Consider the following 21,278-nt stretch of genomic DNA (forward strand, 5'->3'; position numbering starts at 1 on the left):
TGAGATTCTTCAAAGTAGCCACTCTTTGCCATGATAATAGCTTTGCACACTCTTGGCATTCTCTCAGCCAACTTCAAGATGTAGTCATTTGGAATGCATTTAAATTTTAACAGGTGTGCCTTGTTAATTTGTGTAATTTCAAATCCTTCTTAATGCTTTGGAGCCAATCCGTTGTGTTGTGACACGGTATGGGTGGTATACAGAAAACAGCCCTATTTAGTAAAAGCCCTATTTGGTACATATTATGGAAAAAACAGCTCAAAAAAGCAAAGAAAAACAACAGTCCATCATTTCTTTTAGACATGAACGTCAGTCAATCTGGAAAATGTTAAGATTTTGGTTGTACAAACCATCAAGCACTATAATGAAAAGGAAAGGAAGACCCAGAGTTACATTTGCAGCAGAGGATACATTCACTCGAGTTAACTGCACCTCAGTTTGCAGCCCACATGACACAGATTTCAAGTAACAGACATCTCAAAATCAACAGTTCAGATGAGACCGCGTAAATCAGGCCTTCATGGTCGAATTGCTGCAAGAAACCACTACTAAAGAACACCGATAAGAAGAAGATACTTGTTTGGGCCGAGAAACACGAACAATGGACATTAGACCAGTGGAAATCTGTCCTTTGGTCTGATGATTCCAAATTTTACATTTCTGGTTCCAACAGCCATGTGTTTGTGAGATGCAGAGTAGGTGAACCAATGATCTCTGCACAGTCAGTGATTTATTTAGAATTCAAGGCAGACTTACCCAGCATGGATACCACAGAATTCTGCAGCAATACACCATCCCAACTGGTTTGTGCTTAGGGGGACTATCATTTGTTTTTCAAAAGGACAATGATCCAACACACCTCCAGGCTGTGTAAGCGCTATTTGACCAAGAAGGACCAAGATGGAGTGCTGCATCAGATGACCTGGCCTCCACAATCACCCGACCTTAACTCAATTGAGATGGTTTGGGATGAGTTGGAACGCAGAGTGAAGGAAAAGCAGCCAACAAGTGCTCAGCATATGTGGGAACTCCTTTAAGACTGTTGGGAAAAGCATTCCAGGTCAAGCTTGTTGAGAGAATGCCAAGAGTGTGCAAAGCTGTCATCAAGGCAAAGAATCTTTGAAGACATATATTTGAAGAATCTCAAATACATTTACATTTACATTTAAGTCATTTAGCAGACGCTCTTATCCAGAGCGACTTACAAATTGGTGAATGGACATCCATTCACTTCTGACATCCATATAAATATAATTAGATTTTTTTTTAACACTTTTGGTTACTACATGATTCTCTGTGTTATTTCATAGTTGTGATGTCTTCACTACTATTCTACAATGTAGAAAATAGTAAAATAAAGAAATACCCTTGAATGAGTAGGTGTGTCCAAACTTTTAACTGGAACTGCATGTAAACTCATCCAGAAGTATACACAGTAGGTCTGCTGTGTAGTCTACTTCACAGGAAAAAGTGATTTATATTATATTCCAACTTGAAGCAGTACTGGATTCAAAACGAGCATGTTTCCTACATCCAGAGTCCGCACACAGTCTGCAACCCAGTTTGATAGAACTTGTTCGTGTTTGTTAGCGCACACAACAAAAATTAGTTTCGCAAACTAAAATAAAAATCGGCATCTCCTATCAGGCAAGTCCAGGCAGGCCCTCCCTGTTCCAATCCATTTTCATCATTTGGTGCCTAATGAACACAACCCTGTTCGTAGGGGACTAAATGTGCTATGGCGAATCCTTTGGAATTAGTATTGGGTGTGAGATGTACTCACGTCTGCTTCCTGGGTTACGGGACTGGGGAGGTCAGAGGTCAGACAGGATGGAAGTAGTATTAGAGAGGTTAAAGGTTATGGGAGAATCTTACTGACACTGGTTGCTAACATACAGTATGGTCTGCTTTCCAACCATCTCATATGACGTCCTTTACTCTTTGATCGTCTTGAAAAACGATCTCATATTAGAAAAAATATGATAATACAAAACAAAAAAAAATCCATCTTTATTTAACCAGGTAGGCTAGTTGAGAACAAGTTCTCATTTGCAACTGCGACCTTGCCAAGGTAAAGCAAAGCAGTTCAACACATACAACAACACAGAGTTACACATGGAATAAACAAACATACAATCAATAATACAGTAGGAAAATATATATGCAGCATGTGCAAATGAGGTAGGATAAGAGAGGTAAGGCCATGGTGGCAATAATAGGCCATGGTAGCAAAGTAATTACAATATAGCAATTAAACACTGGAATGGTAGATGTGCAGAGGATGAATGTGCAAGTTGAGATACTGGGGTGCAAAGGAGCAAGATAAATACATATTTCCAGTATGGGGATGAAGTAGATTGGATGGGCTACAGATGAGCTATGCAGTGGACAGTGATTGGTGAGCTGCTCTGACAGCTGGTGCTTAAAGCTAGTGAGGGAGGTAAGAGTCTCCAGCTTCAGAGATTTTTACAGTTCGTTCCAGTCATTGGCAGCAGAGAACTGGAAGTAGAGGCGGCCAAAGGAATAATTTGGCTTTGGGGATGACCAGTGAGATATACATGTTGGATGCTGCTACAGGTGGGTGCTGCTATGGTGACCAGTGAGCTGAAATAAGGTGGGGCTTTACCTAGCAGAGACTTGTCGATGACGTGGAGCCAGTGGGTTTGGCGACGAGTATGAAGTGAGGGCCAGCCAATGAGAGCATACAGGTCGCAGTGATGGGTGACAAAATGGATGGCACTGCGATAGACTGCATCCAATTTGTTGAGTAGAGTGTTGGAGGCTATTTTGTAAATGACATCGTTGAGGATCGGTAGGATGGTCAGTTCTACAAGGGTGTGTTTGGCAGCATGAGTGAAGGATGCTTTGTTGCGAAATAGGAAGCCGATTCTAGATTCCATTTTGGATTGGAGATGTTTAATGTCTGGAAGGAGAGTTTACAGTCTAACCAGACACCAACAGTGCCTTGCGAAAGTATTCGGCCCCCTTGAACTTTGCGACCTTTTGCCACATTTCAGGCTTCAAACATAAAGATATAAAACTGTATTTTTTTGTGAAGAATCAACAACAAGTGGGACACAATCATGAAGTGGAACGACATTTATTGGATATTTCAAACTTTTTTAACAAATCAAAAACTGAAAAATTGGGCGTGCAAAATTATTCAGCCCCCTTAAGTTAATACTTTGTAGCGCCACCTTTTGCTGCGATTACAGCTGTAAGTTGCTTGGGGTATGTCTCTACCCCATCGAGAGACTGACATTTTTTCCCATTCCTCCTTGCAAAACAGCTCGAGCTCAGTGAGTTTGGATGGAGAGCATTTGTGAACAGCAGTTTTCAGTTCTTTCCACAGATTCTTGATTGGATTCAGGTCTGGACTTTGACTTGGCCATTCTAACACCTGGATATGTTTATTTTTTAACCATTCCATTGTAGATTTTACTTTATGTTTTGGATCATTGTCTTGTTGGAAGACAAATCTCCGTCCCAGTCTCAGGTCTTTTGCAGACTCCATCAGGTTTTCTTCCAGAATGGTCCTGTATTTGGCTCCATCCATCTTCCCATCAATTTTAACCATCTTCCCTGTCCCTGCTGAAGAAAAGCAGACCCAAACCATGATGCTGCCACCACCATGTTTGACAGTGGGTATGGTGTGTTCAGGGTGATGAGCTGTGTTGCTTTTACGCCAAACATAACGTTTTGCATTGTTGCCAAAAAGTTCAATTTTGGTTTCATCTGACCAGAGCACCTTCTTCCACATGTTTGGTGTGTCTCCCAGGTGGTTTGTGGCAAACTTTAAACGATACTTTTTATGGATATCTTTAAGAAATAGCTTTCTTCTTGCCACTCTTCCATAAAGGCCAGATTTGTGCAATATACGACTGATTGTTGTCCTATGGACAGAGTCTCCCACCTCAGCTGTAGATCTCTGCAGTTCATCCAGAGTGATCATGGGCCTCTTGGCTGCATCTCTGATCAGTCTTCTCCTTGTATGAGCTGAAAGTTTAGAGGGACGGCCAGGTCTTGGTAGATTTGCAGTGGTCTGATACTCCTTCCATTTCAATATTATCGCTTTCACAGTGCTCCTTGGGATGTTTAAAGCTTGGGAAATCTTTTTGTATCCAAATCCGGCTTTAAACTTCTTCACAACAGTATCTCGGACCTGCCTGGTGTGTTCCTTGTTCTTCATGATGCTCTCTGCACTTTTAACGGACCTCTGAGACTATCACAGTGCAGGTGCATTTATACGGAGACTTGATTACACACAGGTGGATTGTATTTATCATCATTAGTCATTTAGGTCAACATTGGATCATTCAGAGATCCTCACTGAACTTCTGGAGAGAGTTTGCTGCACTGAAAGTAAAGGGGCTGAATAATTTTGCATGCCCAATTTTCCAGTTTTTGATTTGTTAAAAAAATTTGAAATATCCAATAAATGTCGTTCCACTTCATGATTGTGTCCCACTTGTTGTTGATTCTTCACAAAAAAATACAGTTCTATATCTTTATGTTTGAAGCCTGAAATGTGGCAAAAGGTCGCAAAGTTCAAGGGGGGCGAATACTTTCGCAAGGCACTGTAGGTATTTGTAGTTGTCCACATATTCATATAAGTCAGAACCGAGTAGTGATGCTGTACAAGTGGGCAGGTGCGGGCAGCGATCGGTTGAAGAGCATGCATTTAGTTTTAGATGCATTTAAGAGCAGTTGGAGGCCACGGAAGGAGAGTTGTATGGAATTGAAGCTCATCTGGAGGTTTTTTAACACAGTGTCCAAAGAAGGGCCAAAGGTATACAGAATGGTGTCGTCTGCGTGGAGGTGGATCAAAGAATCACCAGCAGCGAGAGCGAAATCATTGATGTATACAGAGAAGAGAGTTGGCCCGAAAATTGAACCCTGTGGCACCCCCATACAGACTGCCAGAGGTCCGGACAACAGGCCCTCCGATTTGACATACTGAACTCTATCGGAGAAGTAGTTGGTGAACCAAGCGAGGCAATCATTTGAGAAACCAAGGCTGTTGAGTCTGCCTATAAGAATGTTGTGATTGACAGAGTCGAAAGCCTTTGCCAGGTCGATGAATACGGCTGCACAGTAATGTCTCTATTTGAGTCCAGGTCATGTCTAGGTGGCCATGAGGTGAAGGAGTCAAAGAAAGGCAGCCATTTGTGAGAATTGGGATGGAGCCCTGTCACAGCTGGACTCTGCCTGGCTGGTGGAAGCTGCCACTTCTGTGACAGAACATGTCAGCCCTCCCAGCATGACGAGGGAATAGGATTAAAGCCATACCACAATCAAACAAACAGGGAAGAGAGGAAAGCCACGCGGAAATTCCGTGTTATTTATTTTATTAAAAAATAATTATCCTCATTTAATTTCTCCACATCTTTGTTGCCATGCCTTTAAAAGTTATTTACTACCCCCTCAAGTGCTAAACATTTTCTAGTCCTCACGGCTTGAGCCTCAGTTGAGACCAATTATTTTACTTGAAATAAATCTCTTAAAAAAATGTTTCCTCATTTATAAAATGTTTTAATATTCAAGCAAGAAATGAAAGGGAATTATGTTGCAGCATAAAATTATATGTTAATTTGATAGGGTGTTCCTATCAATATTCCGATGGATATTCCATTTAAGGACCCTAAATAATAATTTCAATAAATGGACCCTTGATAACACCATCAAGATGTAGACAGCCAACCACATGACATAAGGTATGCAACCTGTAGTTGTTGACATAAGCGTCTGTGAGTGAGATGACTATGAATGAGATACAATTTGTATAGGGTCCAGCTATTCTCTACTGGTTTTGCCAAATTGTCTGTTTACGATCCAATTTTAGCAATATTAGCATAGCATTTTTTTGTTTGTTGCCAAAATGCCATCTGGTAAGCAATTTTTGTTATAATTCCTTCACATGTTCTACCTAGCTTTAGTAGTTTAAATTCAGACTTCAGTATTTTTCACCCCCCCCCAAATCTTTTTATTAAAAAATACTTTCTAGAAATATTTTTTACTCGACACCCTTGGTACCTATTCAATTGCCAATTCGAAACCTCCCGCACCCCAGTTGAGAAATGCTGCCATACACCATTATGCTTATACATGTTTATTGGGCGACCTCCAATTACTAAAGTAGCATTTTCATTTGAATTAGTTTCTTTTCCATTCTCTAGCAGGTAGGATGAACCGTTAGCTAGCAGTAGTTCAATGTCAATGTGGATTTCCTATAAAGCAAGGCAGACTTCTGTTCAGGGAAAAATAATAAAAATGTAGTCTATCTTGATTTTTTTTCCCCAGAGTAAAACACTATTAGCTCTTGGTACCTATTCATTTATGGCATGAACCCCCAAATTTGATTGGTGTTTTTTAGTCTGGCCCGGGGGAGGGATATGGTGTGCATTTATTTCAGTTTGATCAGTTCGGCTCAATTTGGTTTTAACCCGCAGCATAACTGCTCATAAGAAATACTTTTCTCTCAACCCATCCTACCACCCGTGCCCCATCACACTATTGTCTGTCAGTCTGAATGGAACTCATTTCCTGGTGCCATAGAGTAAAGTCTAACGGCAAACTCACCAGCAAACTAGAGAGCAGGAGGTGTGTGGAGGTGTTGTTGTAGTGACCTTATTGACACGTTCCTATGTCAATTCCTGCTGCAAACAGGTTGCAAGGTAGTGTACTTCTCAGTATGGACCAGTGTTGTCTACTGTATAACATTGAAATTAGATCCACTTGTAACAGTGAAAACCATGACAAGCTTATAGGCTTTATCGTGTTTCAGAGCTGCAAGTATATTCCATCTACTTGAAAAGGGCATTAATTCATTCTGCAGTTTTGAGGATAAATAAAATCTGAATTGATTATTTCAGATTTCCCTCTTAACAATGTGATAATCCTCATAATTAAAACAGGATTAAAACTCTCGAGCTGCTTTGCTCTCTGAAAGCTGTTGAAATGGACTTAACTTCATGCGACGAGCAATCCCGTATCCGGGATCCTATTTATAGCCTCAAGCTCATTAGCATAACGCAACGTTAACTATTCATGAAAATCGCAAATGAAATGAAATAAATATATTTGCTCTCAAGCTTAGACTTTTGTTAGCAACACTGTCATCTCAGATTTTCAAAATATGCTATTGAACTATAGCTAAACAAGCATTTGTGTAAGAGTATTGATAGCTAGCATAGCTATAAGCCTAGAATTCAGCCGGCAACATTTTCACAAAAACAAGAAAAGCATTCAAATAAAATAATTTATCTTTGATGTTTTCAATGAGGAGACTCTCAGTTAGATAGCAAATGTTCAGTTTTTCAAAAAATATTATTTGTGTAGGACAAATCGCTCCGTTTTGTTCACGTTTGGCTATGAAAAAAACGTATCCAGTTATAGCCTCAAGCTCATTAGCATAATGCAACGTTAACTATTCATAAAAATCGCAAATGAAATGAAATAAATATGCTAGCTCTCAAGCTTAGCCTTTTCTTAACAACACTGTCATCTCAGATTTTCAAAATATGCTTTTCAACCATAGCAAAACAAGCATTTGTGTAAGAGTATTGATAGCTAGCGTAGCATTTAGCGTAGCATTTAGCGGGCAACATTTTCACAAAAACCAGAAAAGCATGCAAATAAAATAATTTACCTTTGAAGAACTTCAGATGTTTTCAATGAGGAGACTCTCAGTTAGATAGCAACTGTTCAGTTTTTCCTGAAAGATTCTTTGTGTATGAGAAATTGCTCCGTTTTGTACATCACGTTTGGCTACCAAAAAACCCTGAAAATTCAGTCACCAAAACGCTTAACTTTTTTCCAAATTAATTCCATAATATCGACTGAAACATGGCAAACGTTGTTTAGAATCAATCCTCAAGGTGTTTTTCACATATCTCTTCATTGATATATCGTTCATGGAAGTCTGCTTTCTCCTCTGAATCACATGGAAAAATACTTGCAGCTGAAGTTTACGCACCAATTTCGACGCAGGACACCGGGCAGACACCTGGTAAATGTGGTCTCTCATGGTCAATCTTCCAATGATATGCCTACAAATATGTCACAATGCTGCAGACACCTTGGGGAAACGGCAGAAATTGTAGGCTTGTTCAGGGCGCATTCACAGCCATATAAGGAGACATTGGAAAACAGCGCTTCAAAAATGTTGCTCATTTCCTGTTTGAAGTTTCATCTTGGTTTCGCCTGTAGCATCAGTTCTGTGGCACTCACAGATAATATCTTTGCAGTTTTGGATAAGTCAGAGTGTTTTCTTTCCAAAGCTGTCAATTATATGCATAGGTCGAGCATCTTTTCATGACAAAATATCTTGTTTAAAACGGGAATGCTTTTTTATCCAAAAATGAAATACTGCCCCTAGAGTTCCAAGAGGTTAATACCGCTAATACCGGGTTGCAAAGGGTAGGAAACTTTCCATCGGAAGTTAAGCCCTGGAATTTGGGGAAATTTAAATTCATTAAAAAAAGTTAGCTTATAACAGTGAACATTTTTTGTGGGATACGCATAAGGCAGTTCTAGGTCAAGTGACATCTCCCATTCAATGGAATTGCAACCCTCTGCATGCACAGTGCATTCTTCCATCACATGTACAACTGATTTTCAAGGTCTTGCACACTAATGAGATGCTATTGAGCCCACATTACTACACTGTCTGAGCGAATGACTACATGCAGTCTGCTTAGGGTCATTGTCCTGCTGGAAGGTGAACCTCTGTACCAGTCTCAAATCTCTGGAAGACTGAAACAGATTTACCCCCAATAATGTTTTTGTATTCATCCATTATTCCTTAAATTCTAACCAGTTTCCCAGTCCCTGCCGATGAAAAACATCCCCACAGGAATGATGCTGCCGTCACCACGCTTCACTGTGGGGTTGGTATACTCGGGATGATGAGAGGTGTTGGATTTGTACTTCTCCACAATGTTGTCCCTGACCTGTAGGGCAAGCTCCTTCATGGTGCCATTTGCTTAGTGGTGTTGCAGACTCTGGGGCCTTTCAGAACAGGTGTATATATAATGAGATCATGTGACAGATCTTGTGACACTTAGATTGCACACAGGTGGATTTTATTTAACTAATTATGTGCATTCTGAAGGTAATTGGTTGCACCAGATCTTATTTAGGGACTTCATAGCAAAGGGGGTGAATACATATGTACGCACCACTTTTCAATTTTCAATTTTTTATTTATTTTTTGAAACAAGTAATTTTTTTCATTTCACCTCACCAATTTAAACAATTTTGTGTATGTCCATTACATTAAATCCCCCAAAAAATCTCTTTAAAATATAGGTTGTAATGCAAGAAAGTTGGAAAAACACCAATGGGGATGAATACTTTTGCAAGGCACTGTATGTTGAAAATGTTTTTGGGAGATGCGATGGATCATTGGGGATCATTCAATATTCCTTTGCTTTTGATGTTCAGTGAAATCATCCCGTGTGAGGAGCCAACTCAATTAAAGTTCAATTTGTAACTCCATTTATTTTTATTTTTTTCTATTGGAAGGATTTAATCATTTGCAATTAAGGTAAAATGTTTCTGGCTCCATATGATATGGTAAATATATCCAATGTAAAAACATCTACATTGAAATGTTATTAATATTAATTTGCATATATTTCCGTTAATTCCCATATATTCCTGTTAATTCCCACAGAAAGTTTCCACATCTGAATATTCCCCAAAATGTGCAACTCCACCGGTGACCTTTCAGGAATTCCTCAGAATAAGAATTTGAGAATGTCCATCAGAAGTTCACTAGTTTGAAAAATAAATTGCAAAGGGATGAGCTATCCATGCCTATTTAAGATATCTATGAAAGTCGTAAATCTCATATTTTAGAACTAGCTCCCTCCCTAACTCCTTTTGACTGATCGTCAGAAAAATGAGAGAGGTCCTGCCAACAGTTTCTAACATTCAGATATTTTATCAATCGCCATGCTTTTAGTAAACGGGGAGCTCTACGCAAGCACATTTACATGCTTGACTCAGTGACAGCAGCATTTTCGGTCGATTTCCTCAGCTTTCAGCTTTTTTTTCCTCTGGGGGAAAACGTATTTATGCTTGCCATAAAGTGTTTGTTTCCTTCCTCTCCGGCAACTGAGTTAGGAAGGACGTTTATTTAACGAGGCACATCAGTTAAGAACAAATTCTTATTTTCAATGGCGGCTTAGGAACAGTGGGTTAACTGCCTTGTTCAGGGGCAGAACGACAGGTTTGTTCAATGATGCATGAATCTAAACCAGTGGTGTCAAACATACGGAAGGTGTCCAATCAGGCCCGCGGGTGGTTTGAGTAAAAAAATGTATATTCAGAAAAACTATATATATATACACAGTGGGGAGAACAAGTATTTGATAACCTGCAAAATCGGCAGTGTTTCCTACTGACAACCAATGTAGAATTCTGTCATTTTTATAATAGGTACACTTCAACTGTGAGAGACGGAATCTAAAACAAAAATCCAGAAAATCACATTGTATGATTTTTATGTAATTAATTTGCATTTTATTGCATGACATAAGTATTTGATCACCTACCAACCAGTAAGAATTCCGGCTCTCAGACCTGTTAGTTTTTCTTTAAGAAGCCCTCCTGTTCTACACTCATTATCTGTATTAACTGCACCTGTTTGAACTCGTTACCTGTATAAAAGATACCTGTCCACACACTCAATCAAACAGACTCCAACCTCTCCACAATGGCCAAGACCAGAGAGCTGTGTAAGGACTTCATGGATAAAATTGTAGACCTGCACAAGGCTGGGATGTGCAACGGGACAATAGGCAAGCAGCTTGGTGAGAAGGCAGCAACTGTTGGCGCAATTATTAGAAAATGGAGGAAGTTCAAGATGGCTGTCAATCACCCTCGGTCTGGGGCTCCATGCAAGTTCTCACCTTGTGGGGCATCAATGATCATGAGGAAAGTGAGGGATCAGCCCAGAACTACACGGCAGGACCTGGTCAATGACCTGAAGAGAGATGGGACCACAGTCTCAATGAAAACCATTAGTAACACACTACTCCGTCATGGATTAAAATCCTGCAGCGCACGCAAGGTCCCCCTGCTCAAGCCAGCGCATGTCCAGGCCCGTCTGAAGTTTCCCAATGACAATCTGGATGATCCAGAGGACGAATGGGAGAAGGTCATGTGGTCTGATGAGACAAAAATAGAGCTTTTTGGTCTAAACTACACTCACCGTGTTTGGAGCAAGACGAAGGATGAGTACAACCACAGAACACCATCCCAACCATGAAGCATGGAGGTGGAAACATCATTCTTTGGGGATGCTTTTCTGCAAAGGGGACAGGACGACTGCAGCGTAATTGAGGGGAGGATGGATGGGGCCATGTATCACGAGATCTTGGCCAACAACCTCCTTCCTCAGTAAGAGCATTGAAGATGGGTCGTGGCTGGGTCTTCCAGCATGACAACCCGAAACACACAGCCAGGGCAACTAAGGAGTGGCTCCGTAAGAACCATCTCAAGGTCCTGGTGTGGCCTAGCCAGTCTCCAGAACTGAACCCAATAGAATATCTTTGGAGGGAGCTGAAAGTCCGTATTGCCCAGCGACAGCCCCGAAACCTGAAGGATCTGGAGAAGGTCTGTATGGAGGAATGGGCCAAACTCACAGCTGCAGTGCGTAAAAACCTGGTCAAGAACTACAGGAAATGTATGATCTCTGTAATTGCAAACAAAGGTTTCTGCACCAAATATTAAGTTCTGCTTTTCTGATGTATCAAATACTTATGTCATGCAATAAAATGCAACTTAATTACTTAAAAATCATACAATGTGATTTTCTGGATTTTTGTTTTAGATTCCGTCTCTCACAGTTGAAGTGTACCTATGATAAAAAATTACAGACCTCTACATGCTTTGTATTTAGGAAAACCTGCTAAATCGGCAGTGTATCAAATACTTGTTCTCCCCACTGTGTGTGTGTGTGTGTGTGTGTGTATATATATATACACACACACACAAACACGGCCATGCGATTGCATGGTGTGTGCTCGATTTAACAAACTATAGTTTCGGCAAGTCGGTTAGGACATCTACTTTGTGCATGACAAAAGTCATTTTTCCAACAATTGTTTACAGACAGATTATTTCACTTATAATTCACTGTATAATAATTCCATGACTGTGCCTTTAACAAAACCTTTGTGGAGTGGTTGAAAAACCTAAGTGTATGTAAACTTCCGACTTCAACTGTAGTCAAAATAGTTGTTTGGGGTAAATTTAGCCATTTTAGGCAGGGGCAGGTTGAGCCAATGGCAAGTTGAAGCGCTTTCTTCCCAGGCGTGAAGGCAATATCGCTGGGATATGCATTAACTGGGCCTGTCCTATGGTAAAAAGTGTTTTTAAAAAGTTAGGTGTTAAACCTGAATTAAAAGATGCTCAAAATGATTAAGACAGTGATTGTTATTGTGTTGAATTGTGTTTGGGAAATAAAGATAGACGGTGTTGGTAATATTTCATTCAGAACAAAAATTTGAAGGCATCTCAACATGTTCCCATGCTCAATTTACACAATACCTGGAATAAGTTGTGCCAAGAGACCACTTTTTGTTGACAAGCTATGTTACATTTACAGTAATTCTGATTCTTTCCAGGGATACACAACATCCTGAAATGTAGATATCTTTGTTAGACAGAATAGGATTTCCCTTGACGTAGTGATGCTGAATGTCAAAAAATGTCTCAACATACCCCACTCTCCCCTAAGGGTGGTTATACTCCCCACTCTATTTACAATACTGTACATATGGATGCAATTTGCTTGTTATGTTTTACACTTCAGCAAAGCATGATCCGCCTCAGGCTTCTCAGATGGTCTCCAACCATGGACACCACACAAACGTACACACACGCACACACATACGGCCAAACACACACACGTACACACTGACAGAAAACATTGTTACGCATCACCACTCAGGGACACAGGTGGAACCGGTGGGATATGTGCACCTGTTCACCAGTCTGCATCTTCCTCTATGTAATAATCGGGAGTTGAAGTACCATCAAACAGACCCGGTTCCATTGACTTGCGCTGCTTTCCCCGGGTGAAGACACGTGACAGAGAGCCCAGGCCCATCTTCTCTTTCTTCTTCTTACGCTTCTGGTCCTCCAGATCCTCTAGTGACTGCAGGGAGAGAGTGGTGGAGAGATTAGAGATAATGAGACAGCTACAGTGAGTGAGGGAAAGCAATAGAGAGAGAATTATGGAGAAGGACGAGATGATACTGAGTGAAATAGCCAGGCATGTGTCTGTTTTCTAATAGGCAGCACATTCAAAGTAATTAACACATTAAGAGATAGTGGAAAACCGCAGTTGATGTGGCTTGTATAATGTCAACATAATAGTTTCACAAGAAATGATCTAACACCAGCCAGAAACCAACACCTTAGCCCAATTGTGATTATCTGTCAATATTGAATTCCTCTCATTTGTAATGCAACTCTATGTAGGCATATTAGGCATCTATCCCAAAGAAAAAACACTTTTTGTTTAAGTCTAAGTCTGTTCTGGGGAAATTCCCTCAACTACAGCGCTGGGGACAGGCTTTCAGAGAAAGGTAGGTGGAGTAGAGTGGCCTGGTCCCATATCTGTTTACGCTGTCTTGTCAATGAAGAGATTAGGAGTAGAGTAGAGTTGTGAAGGAGTTGATTACTTGGAGCGATGCGGCGGTGGGTGGGCAACTCTTACATTGCAGAGGTCACTTGGGGTGGATGAGCGGTCACCCTCCATGGCCGAGGCATCTGAGATAATTAAGGGCTGGCGGGAGTGACACGGGCTCACCCTGACCACAGCCACTGGACAAAAGAAGAAGGGGGAGGATAAATGGAAACAGGTTTAAAACAGGTAAATGGGTTGATAAAGGTCAATACATTTAAAAAAAAATCATACATCTCCAACACCCCCCAACATCAGTCAGAAATACTTTTAACAATCTGGTGAGAATCAAATGATTTTAACCTACTATGAGCAAGCAACGGTTTGTAAAGTCAGACGAATATATACAGATACATTTTTTCAAATGTTACCATGTCTCAAGACATCAGGAAGATATCGCTGCAATGCATCACCAGTGTCACCCTGTGTGACTTTGAATGAATGCGTGTGAGTGTGTGTGTCTTACCTTGCCTGTCAGTGGGGTGGCATGTGTGGACGTGGTAGAGGGTCTGCTGACTCTGACGGATGGCTGCGGTGAGGGGCAGGTCCGCGTGCATTACCCACTCCTGGTTGTTGCCGTTGCCGTTGACGACCGCCTCAGTGGGCATGGCCAGAGAGTGCCGCTTATGCACATCCTTGGTCAAGGTCACTAAGGACTGATTTGCCTAGGAGGGAAGACATACACACACACCCAAACACATCAGCCCCATGCAGCATTAACCACGGCCTATCTTTAACCACTGCCGGAAAAACCTTCCGGAGCTGACAGAGATGGCCGCCTCTCTTCGCGTTCTTAGGGAACTATGCAGTATTTTGTTTTCTTGTTAGATATTACTGCATTTAGAAGCACAAGCATTTTGCTACTCTCGCATTAACATCTGCTAACCATGTGTATGTGACCAATAACATTTGATTTGTTTTGATTTTGTGACCTTTTCCTACTGAAAGATGGCTATTCATGACTCTTCGCAAGTTAGAATTTAATAGAGACGGCCTGCCTATTAGAGGGAACTGCCCCAATGAAATCGCAGGATTTCAATAGCATAAATTATAACACAGAGTAAATAGACCGGACTGGGGCGCTCAAATTGTGCGTCCATTCAGTCAGAACTCCTGGGTCTGCTCTTGTCTCCCTCTCAATGAGTCTCTCGCATCAGACAGTTTACTGCCACACGTGAGACTAAATCTGCTCTATCAGGTACAGATGGCACTAATGCAAAAATCTAATTGTCATAAAATTGTAAATAAAAAAAATCATAAGTCATGGGAGCCTGGGAACGAATATACCGGATAGCTACATCAAACAAGACCTGAAGGACTGAGGGACACGCTAGCTAGAACCTTCTCATCACTGTTCTGGCAGAACAAAAAAGCCTGGCCAATTTATGAATTCCCCCAATGTTGTTCATCAGGTTCTACTGTAAGTGACAGGGGCGATATGTTGTGTGGACGAAAACAGTATAAAACCGAGTGTATCTCAAAGCATGATCAAATTAGCCAGCGTACCTTTTGGAGAAATGTCCTCTGGTCTGATGAATCAAAATTACAACTGTTTGGCCATAATGACCATCATTATGTTTGGAGGAAAAAAGGGGGAGGCTTGCAAGCCGAAGAACACCATCGCAACTGTGAAGCACGGGGGTGGTAGCATCATGTTGTGGGGATGCTTTGCTTGCAGGAGGAACTGGTGCACTTCACAAAATAGATGGCTGCATGAGGTAAGAAAATTATGTGGATATATTGAAGCAACATCTCAAGACATCAGTCAGGAAGTTAAAGCTTGGTTGCAAATGGGTTTCCAAATGGACAATGACCCTGAGCATACTTCCAAAGTTGTGGCAAAATGGCTTAAGGAAAGCCCTGACCTCAATCCCATAGAAAATGTGTGGGCAGAACTGAAAAAGTGTGTGCGAGCAAGGAGGCCTACAAACCTGACTCAGCTACACCAGCTCTGTCAGGAGGAATGGGACAATATTCACCCAACTTATTGGGGGAAACATGTGGAAGTCTACCTGAAATGTTTGACCCAAGTTAAACCATTTAACCTCTAGCGTCGAGCATTCCCGTATCCGGGAGCGTAATCATAGCCTCAAGCTCATTAGCATAACGCAACGTTAACTATTCATGAAAATCGCAAATGAAATGAAATAAATATATTGGCTCACAAGCTTAGCTTTTTGTTAACAACACTGTCATCTCAGATTTTCAAAATATGCTTTTCAACCATAGCTACACAAGCATTTGTGTAAGAGTATTGATAGCTAGCATAGCATTAAGCCTAGCATTCAGCAGGCAACATTTTCACAAAAGCAAGAAAAGCATTCAAATAAAAATCATTTACCTTTGAAGAACTTTGGATGTTTTCAATGAGGAGACTCTCAGTTAGATAGCAAATGTTCAGTTTTTACCAAAATATTTTTTGTGTAGGAGAAATCGCTCCGTTTTGTTCATCACGTTTGGCTAAGAAACCCCCCCGAAAATTCAGTCATTACAACGCCAAACTTTTTTCCAAATTAACTCCATAATATCGACAGAAACATGGCAAAGGTTGTTTAGAATCAATCCTCAAGGTGTTTTTCACATATCTTTTCGATGATAAATCATTCGTGGCAGTTGCCTTTCTCCTCTGAACCTAATGGAAAAGTGGACGCAGCTGGAGATTGCGCAATAATTTCGACGGATGACCCCAAGCGGACACCTGGTAAATGTAGTCTCTTATGGTCAATCTTCCAATGATATACCTACAAATACGTCACAATGCTGCAGACACCTTGGGGAAACGACAGAAAGTGTAGGCTCATTCCTGGCGCATACACAACAATATAAGGAGACATTGGAACACAGCGCATTCAAAATCTGGGGCATTTCCTGTATGAAATTTCATCTTGGTTTCGCCTGTAGCATTAGTTCTGGGGCACTCACAGACAATATCTTTGCAGTTTTGGAAACGTCAGTGTTTTCTTTCCAAAGCTGTCAATTATATGCATAGTCAAGCATCTTTTCATGACAAAATATCTTGTTTAAACGGGAACGTTATTTTATCCAAAAATTAAAAGAGCGCCCCCTATATCGAAGAAGTTTAAGGAAATGCTACCAAATACTAATTAAGTGTATGTAAACTTCTGACCCACTGGAAATGTTATGAAAGAAATAAAAGCTGAAATAAATCCTTCTCTCTTGTATTATTCTGACATTTCACATTCTTAAAATAAAATGGTGATTCTAACTGACCTAATGGTGATTCTAAGACAGGGAATTTTTCCTACTATTAAATGTCAGGAATTGTGAAAAACTGAGTTTAAAGGTATTTGGCTAAGGTGTATGTAAACTTCCGACTTCAACTGTATGTAGCAAAATTTGAAATGTTTTTTTTTTACATTGGATAAAAGTAGAATCTCTACAAAATGTTATATCATACACTGCATTTTTGAGGAACAATGGGAAAGTAATTCTGCTTTGAAAGTGGATAAACTTACTTTTGAGAAAAGGATATTTTGGTAACTTCTGAAGAGCTCTCCTTTGTCTACACCCATTCCGCATTGTTCACACCCTTTTAAACCATTACCACCCATCTCTTTAAGGATTCATATTTGAGGTCATGTGCCAAGCAGTGAGTTGTGTAGTAAAGATTAAGACTAAAAGTGGTAGTAAACTACAATAAGGGAAAAACTCCAGGTAAGCAGAAAGTTTCCAGATTATGAAATATTATATAAAATTAGATGACGTGAATTGGACAATTTTCCTGTCAAAATGTAACGAGTACTTGGGTGTCAGGGGAAATGTATGGAGTAAAAAGTTATTTTCTTTCAGAATGTAGTGGAGTAAAAGTGAAAGTTGCAAAAAATATAAATAGTAATGTACAGTACAGATACCTCCAAAAAATACTTAAGTAGTACTTTAAAGTATTTTTACTTTAGTAATTTACACCACTGCCCAAATGCCTTCACATCAGTACATTAGCATACTTTATATACTGCTATATGCGCACTTATCACATAGTATTCCATACATAAGTTAAGACCATGCAATCTGAGTTGAAACCTGAGTGAGGTGCACATGTACAGTATATAAACAGATGCATGCGCCATATATTTATGTGGTGGATACTTGATAAGGTCACATGATATTGTGGTATATATTAATTTTATATATCAACATTTTGATGTCTTTTATATATCAACATTTTGATGTCTTGCAAAGTGGATTGGTCTCTACAGAAGGTGTAAACGGTACAGCGAAATGGTTACTTGCATCGTAGCAATATCTGAAATAGATAGTGTCAATATAAATAAAATGACATACAGTATATACAAGAAGAATATCAATAACGATATCAGTGATAGGTGAGGTAGTTATATGCATACAATCAGGGGTAAAGTGGCTGAGCAGCAGGATTTTAAAAAATTGTAGCAGCAGTAGTGTTTTGAATAGAGGCACTGCAGATAGTGCTGATGACTGGTCCGTCCGAACCACGCATGAACAAGGGAATCTATTTTCGGAGAGCCTGTTTCTGTCCTGCCCTTGACTTTGGCATGTGATGTCCATAGCCTCTTACGCAAAACTCCCTTATTTTCTCAAAAAGATAAGTTTGTCTAGCTGTGTCCAGTTCAGGTGGTGCTTGTACAGGCAGACCATCTATGGAAGGAAGGATTGTCAGCGTTGCGCAGCAGCTGAAACTTGGTCCCGACAGTCCCAACACTCCTTGGCGACAACAACACCAAGCTCCAGAGCATCGAAGCTTTAAAACAGGGAATAACAACAAAAAAATCTGAAGACATTACAACCCTGCACAACAAATTCACCTCCCAAGTTTAGATAAGAAGAATAACCTCACACAGTGCAATGAAAATGATTTTCACCTGAAGTGCTGGTACTGCTTGATCTGTGGCAGCGGCCTGAAGTACAGAGTCAGGTGTTGTTGCCAGCCATAGCTTTCCACCAGCACCGTACCATCCTCCAGTCCAACCAGCTGTGGGATGTTGACGCATCATGGTCCACCAGGTACAATACCAGAGCATAAACTTGTTCTTGTTTTGGCCACTGCAGTTATCACAATTCAGGTCCACACGTGTTTCCCCAACTCCATAGCTGGTGAAGAAATGGTGCATGTAGTTGATGACTGTGTTGCTGCTTTTTCTTGCTTGGGCCAGCTCTCTTTTTAATGGAAGGCATTAGACCATTATTTTTTTATGACTGGTGGAGGAGAGTCAGGTGTTTTCTAATGATGGTGAAAGATAATTCCAGGTAAAAATATTTTTGCATTATTATACAATAGATGCAAAATGGCTTTCTGAGATGATATCACGACACACAGTTCATACATGCAATGTTAGCTAGCTAGCAAGCCATATAACATCAGCTGGCTTTAACTAGCAATACAAACCGATTGTCATAGCTAGCTAAAGTTAACCAAATAGGTTCAATAACATTAGGCTATAACTAGCAATGCGAAATGGCATTCTGAGAAAACACCACTACACTACACACACTTCATACATGTAAGTTAATGTTAGCTAGAAAGCCAGCCATCTAACCTTAGCTAAAGTTAGCTAGCCAACAGCAAGCTTTAACTTGTTTTATTTTGTTGAGACATGTCACAATCCGTTAGCTATCTAAAAAATGTACTATAATCCCAATCCATGAAGTCACATTACTAGCAATATAAACCGATTGTCATAGCCAGCTAAAGCTAACCAAATAGGTTCAATGTTAGCTAGCAAGCCAGCCAATGAACTCCAGCTAGCTAGCTAAGAGTAAACTATAATTTGCAACGAAAGCAACTTCCTGACAAAATTAGAAATGTAGAATATCTCAAACTGTAGCTAGATTCTTACCCGTATGTATACATGGAAAAAATGTCAGAGTCTATCTAGAAGATAGCGAAGGAGTCAGGCGCAGGACACAGGTAAGAGTAAAAAACACTCAATCCAAGAACGTAACAGATATCCCTTTACAAAACAAGGACAAAACAGGACTTGAACTCCAACACACGAAAGACATAAAAAGAAACTAAGGTCAGAAAGTGACAAAAGCTTCACGGCAGACTGCAACCCCTTTTATTAAATAAGACGTCCTGTGTCATTTTCGTTTAGTTTGCACAGCTTGTTTGGCCCATTGTGTTCCACAGATTTCTAAACTTGGTCAACTTCTTCCCTGACAAACAACACTGTTGATCACCGATTCTTCCCCATCACTGTCATCAGAAGACTCTAAAATGTCTTCAATTAAAATGTTTTTACCTACATTAGGTATTTCCTCATCATCTGATTCATTTTCAGAGTCAGAGAAAGTCAGCATGGAATGATCGTCCTCCAGAAAGTAGTCCATCACAACTTTTTCCCACTGACCTTTGTCGATAACGCCTCAGGGCAGCAATGTTATTGAAAGCATTAGTAACATATTTGCAGTTCTCATGGCTAAAGCTTTCTTTTAAAAAACTGCAGTAGAAAGGATTATCTATTAAATCTATTAAACCTCTTACAGCTACCCCCTACTTTGTGCAATTCCCGCCAATTCCCACATCTAACAGCCTGTAGCTCAGGCACAGAACCAAGGATATGCATATTCTTGGTACCATTTGAAAGAAAACACTGAAGTTTGTGTAAATGTGAATTGAATGTAGGAGAATATAACACAATAGATCTGGTTTAGATAAAACAATGAAAAAAAATACATTTTAAGAGGGCAACAGTACTTGTGCAAAGTTTCAGAATGCTAACTTCCAAAATGAGTGAAGTCACCCAGGCGTCCCACACAAGTAGCCCAAATGTACCCAAGTGGCCAAATTGGCGAAGGTATACATTTTGAAACAAATAACTACACAGCTCAAAAAAATAAAGGGAACAATTAAACAACACAATGTAACTCCAAGTCAATCACACTTCTATGAAATCAAACTGTCCACTTAGGAAGCAATACTGATTGACAATAAATTTCACATGCTGTTGTGCAAATGGAATAGACAACAGGTGGAAATGATAGGCAATTAGCAAGACACCCCCAATAAAGGAGTGGTTCTGCAGGTGGTGACCCCAGACCACTTCGCAGTTCCTATGCTTCCTGGCTGATGTTTTGGTCACTTTTGAATGCTGGCTGTGCTTTCACTCTAGTGGTAGCAGTCTACCACTAGAGTGAGTCTACAACCCACACAAGTGGCTCAGGTAGTGCAGCACATAAATGCGAGCTGTGGCAAGAAGGTTTGCTGTGTCTGTCGGCGTAGTGTCCAGAGCATGGAGGCGCTACCAGGAGACAGGCCAGTACATCAGGAGACGTGGAGGAGGCCATAGGAGGGCAACAACCCAGCAGCAGGACCGCTACCTCCGCCTTTGTGCAAGGAGGAGCAGGAGGAGCACTGCCAGAGCCCTGCAAAATGACCTCCAGCAGGCCACAAATGTGCATGTGTCTGCTCAAACGGTCAGAAACAGACTCCATGAGGGTGGTATGAGGGGTCGTCCACAGGTGGGGGTTGTGCTTACAGCCCAAAACCGTGCAGAACGTTTGGCATTTGCCAGAGAACACCAACACCAACACCAAATTCGCCACTGGCGCCCTGTGCTCTTCACAAATGAAAGCAGGTTCA

At 40.6% G+C, this 21,278-nt stretch overlaps 1 pseudogene; it reads right to left on the reverse strand.

Annotated features, from left to right (window-relative positions):
• LOC135532287 (kazrin-like) overlaps positions 1–21,278 on the reverse strand; it is a 49,858-nt pseudogene that overhangs the window by 25,254 nt on the left and 3,326 nt on the right.

This window comes from Oncorhynchus masou, unplaced genomic scaffold (genome assembly GCF_036934945.1).
Source record: "Oncorhynchus masou masou isolate Uvic2021 unplaced genomic scaffold, UVic_Omas_1.1 unplaced_scaffold_1801, whole genome shotgun sequence".
In the NCBI taxonomy this organism is placed as follows: domain Eukaryota; kingdom Metazoa; phylum Chordata; class Actinopteri; order Salmoniformes; family Salmonidae; genus Oncorhynchus; species Oncorhynchus masou.